We start from the raw sequence: 4,689 nt of genomic DNA on the forward strand, positions 1-4,689 counted from the left end.
ATTATTGAGCAAATGTTCTGACTGTTCCAAAGTGGGAAAATGCATGAGCTCCCGAAAGACACTTTGTGCAACAGAATCAGATTCCTTTCATATTTTCTAAATAAAAGGTTCAAATATGGAGAAGGTTCATGCTAGCCAATAGAAAATACAATATCTAGTTATTTCTTTTCGTAAGATTCATCTCACTTTTGTAGCACAGCCCTAATCAAGTGATGGAGCTATCTTCTTGGCAAAAGGGTTAAAATTAGCTTTGGTTATGCCCTTGATCATTGAATGATTGATATCCCCATGCAAACATGCCAGGGTCAAGGGTTTTCTCAGGAGCAAAGATGTAGACCTTGCCCATCTTACACAAGCACCATATGTGCATTCCGTTGCTTCCATGCACAATAAGGTGGATGCTAGAATGTGACAGTGAGGCATTGAGCTCACAGAGTTTGCATTGCTCCATGAGCATGTGTTAGTTGTAAATTATCTCCTACAACAGTACTATCCTCTAGGTAATGCAGGCATCATTTTCAAGTGGAGCCAAGCTGAATAGTTTCAAAATGTTTCATTGACAAGAAATGATTGAGCCACCTAATACTTTGTCATGGAAAACAGACATCTCTACCGGTGCTCAACTGCTAAGTATAACAACTGTCAATATCCAAGTAACCATCAACCGAGGACCAGAATTACCTTGACCTCCTCGTAGAGCTTCTTCTCCCAAGCCAAAAGACGTTCCAGAGTGGATCCATGGCTCTTCCCTTCCGTCGACTCCATCTCCAGCGCATTGGTGTCCAACTTGTATCGTACAGCCAATGGTGGCTTTGACGTCCATGTTGATGACAATGCGGATAGCACACTGTTGGAGTGGTACACCGTCTCTGCAAAAGAAGAAATCAAATTAAGCAAAACAGCTGAAACCATAGAGCACAAATGATGCCACAAATTCAGTGAATTCATGAAGCACAATGACAATCTGTGCATTGCCATACTTTTGAGCTGCCTGAAGTTGCGGTCGAGCTGTGCGCGGCTGGCCTCAAGGAGCTCGGACACATCGTTGCCGGCGTCCGCCGCCCTGACGAAGTATTCCTCAATGGCCGCCACGATTTCGGCGAGAGTGCGATGTCGCACCACCATCCGCATCTCGGTCGCCGCCGTGACCGTGGAGGAGGAGTCGCCAGCCTCCGACCTCTCATCCCTCCTCAGAGACAATGGTACGGCGGCGTACTCCGAGGGTGCCGTCCCGCCGTACTCCGATCTGGCCACGTACCCGCACTCCGATCTGGCGGCGAACCCGCATTCCGATCTATTCCCCATCTCTCCCTCCTCCGATCTGGTCTCCGACGTGGTCGTGGACGCGTAATGCTCGTCGTCGTCCTCCCATCCGCCGCAGTGCATCCCCTCTGGTTCGTGGTCCACCTCGCCATCGTCGTCGTCGTCGACCTCGTCTTCTTCCTTGAGGTTGTAGGGGTGGTGGTGGTGGAGGTAGGTCCGGGCCTTCTCCTCCTCCTCGAACTCGCGGAGGCGGTTAGCCTCCTCGAGCTCGGGCTTGCGGCGGTCGAAGAACTCGGAGTCCGGCGGCGACGGCGGGTAGAAGTTCTCCCACTCCCACGCGGAGGAGGAGGAGGGCGTCCCCACCGGCGGCTGCTTGCGGAAGGACTACTGCGCATGGCTGGCCACGCTTGAGTCCGACAGGATGTGCGGCACCCTGAGCCGCCGCGGGCGTGGAGCCCTCACCGGCGCAGGCTGCGGCGCCGCCATCGCCGCCGCTGGCTGCGGCTGCTGCTGCGGCGGCGGCGGCGGCGGGTGCGGGTGCTGGGCGAGCGGCGTCGGGGGCGGGAGCGAGGACGACGCGGCGGTGGACGGCGCCGGCGTGGGGAGCGCGTGGGCGGCGCCGGGGGCCGGGGGCGGCGCGGCGGCGGAGAGGAGGACGGGGGCGGTGTGGTGGGAGACGGCGAGCGAGGGGTGGCCCTGGGCGAAGCGCGAGAGCGCGGCGGCGGTGACCCGGAGGGAGCGGAGGTAGTCGGCGTGCGCGGAGGCCAGCAGCTGGCGCGCCGCCACCGCGTCCTTCATGTGGCGGCGGCGCTCCTTGCATCGCCGCACCGTGTCCTCCTGCTCCACCTTGGACGCCGTGCACCCCATCCCGGCCCGAGATCGGTGAGCCCTGTCTTACTTGCTCCGATCTCCCTCTCCTCCCCCCTCTTGTCTCAGCTCGTGTTCCCCACTTCTTCCCCACTCCAGTGAGAGAGAGTGAGGAGTGGGAGTGGGAGTGGGAGTGGGAGTGAGCGGCTTCTTGCTTCTTTCTACGTTGCACAGTTCAATAATTTTTTTACTATGAAGGAAGGGGGGCCCCTTCTTCTCTGCTTTCTTCTTCATGGGCCCCGTGGCCCGACTAGCCGTGTGGAGTGGGCCACAGGGAGTGACTCCGGTTTCTTGACCTCACTCAACAGCATCACACAATGCGATTAAGAATTCAAATAGGCTGTCCAAGTGATGTGTCTACTCGCCTTATTAAACTCTGCTTCAGGCAAGCAAAGGATATAGGACTGTAGGAGCATAGCACCATTTTGTTTTCACGAGTATCGATGTTACAAAACGATTGTGGATAAGTGCAGTGTTTCTAGAACAATTTTGCTATTCGAAACGGAAAAAGTTTATTCCCACGCATTTTCGTTTGGTACATCTTTCACCAAGTCAAATGGAGCCATGAACTCCAGTACAACTTACAGCAGTATAGTCCACAGCATTGTGCCAAGAAATTACCACTAGCAGTTGTTGCTATTTCCATGAAACAATGCTGCAAAGTGCAAGTGGTGGATTCACAGCTACCAAACATGGTGCCGGACTGCCCGTTGGTGATGTGGTGTCCCTAGTAGTTCTGAAAAGCAACCATTTGCACTAAAATGAACAAGATAGATAGGATTTTAATACAGCCATCATGCTTAGAGTTCCAGACCGGATCCAATCCGATCCTCTGATGAGCAAAGTTAACAATGTGGTTTGTGATTGCACACTTGCACTGTCATCTGTCAGAAAATAACAGCATCAACGTGGGCTTCCCTTGGAGCTTACCGTTCAGCAGACCTAACCAAAAGCCAGATCCTGTCTTCACCACACGATTGAACGTATTAAAAAAACTGCAAACGACGGAGAGAAAGCAGCAGTCGACAGCGTACGGGCATCGCGTCGAGATGTTTGGTTGAGCTGTAGCTTTTAGAAAAATAATCGTGGGCTGTGGACTGTAGAAAAGCTGTTGCGAGGTGTGGGCTGTGATAAAATGGAAAGTCGTTTGGTTGGGCAGCCGTGGCTTTTGAGAAAATTGTTAAGCGGACCTCACTTGTCATCCACAGCCCTCCCCACTCAACTCTTTTCCTCTCTCACTGACGAGTTGACCCTGCTTATCAGCCCCTTCTTCTTCCTCTCACTGGTCAAGGCACGAAGGAGCAATGGCGGTTGGGGGCTCACCGGCCTGGGCACGACGCCTCCTCGTGGGCGCACCGGCCGGAGCAGAGACCACGGCAGCAGCGGAGCGACCTCGCGAGCGGCGGCCGCAAACCAGAGTGGGAAGGACGACCGCTGGCGACCAATCACCGGGCGGAGGTAGCACCGCCGCCGACCCCCTTTTGCGCCGCTGCCGAGAGAGAGGGCTGTCGCCGTCTAGAATCGCCGCCGGGAGGAGAGGGGCGCCGACGGTGGGGCAGCGGTGGGGCGGCGAACCCACGATCCATCCCCGTGCACACACGTGTTCTGTCGCGGGGAGGAGGAGGACGAACCGGTACGCTCATAACCGATAGCAGTGGGTAATTTTGAGAAAAACTTGGATGCCACAGTCGGTAGAAGTAGGGGCTCAAGTGCTGTGAGAATTGAAATAAAGACAGCTGTTTTTGTGGAAGTCGGTGGTTCGCAGCCCACCCCTTTGATTAGTTTTTAGTCTTTTTTGAAGCCAAAGTACTTCCAAAAGTCCAACCAAAGCGACCTATGCCTCTGCAGCTTCTTCCTTTCTTTTGGTGGGTCGCTGGTAGTAATATATTTTTTTGCCTCCCCGCTCAGACGACGGGCCTGGGAAACTGCCATGGTAATGACCGGTGCTGCAGCTGGGGTGGTGGAAGTGGAACTGCGCAAGTGGCCACACTTCGAAGCACGATCTTGGTCGGCTCCGTTCTTTAATCGCCGGTGTCGGCGCCTTTCACTGTTCATTCATCTCGATGCGGGGCTGATGTTACAGTTCTCCGGAACTGTAAAAAGGCCCGGAGGTGACACGGGCTGTGCCTGCTACTACGCGTGTGTTTGAAGCCAGCGTTGGTGTTGCTGGCACTCAGAAACTCTTCATCCATGCCTGCCTCCGGCTCGCTCTGTGGCCATGGAAAAGAGGCGGAGGAGCAGGGCGAGCCGGCGAGGCCAACACCGGCCGTGGCCGCGAGGCTTTCACTTCGGGCGGCTGCACGCGGGCAGACAGACCACGTGTGACGACGCTGCCTTTTACGCGCGAGGACTTTCCATGCGCGGTCGCTGGCTCGCTGCCCCACCCTACTCCTCCGCCACCGCCCGTCGTCTGTCTCCTTGTGCTTTTCTCCCCTTGTCCACCGTCTCCTTCTCCTTCCTTTGGCAACCTCCACTCCACCGGAGTTCAGGGTCACGCTCGCGCACCCCTGGCTGCACGCTGCGCACTGCATCACGCACGCCTTTTCTCCATGTTTCCTT

The 4,689-nt window shown here is 55.6% G+C and overlaps 1 pseudogene; it reads right to left on the bottom strand.

The window, feature by feature from the left end:
- Positions 1-18: 18 nt before the first annotated feature.
- On the bottom strand, positions 19-2,272 carry LOC101772019 (annotated as a pseudogene).
- Between the last annotated feature and the right edge of the window lie 2,417 nt (positions 2,273-4,689).

Source organism: Setaria italica, chromosome IX, assembly GCF_000263155.2.
Source record: "Setaria italica strain Yugu1 chromosome IX, Setaria_italica_v2.0, whole genome shotgun sequence".
Lineage (NCBI taxonomy): Eukaryota > Viridiplantae > Streptophyta > Magnoliopsida > Poales > Poaceae > Setaria > Setaria italica.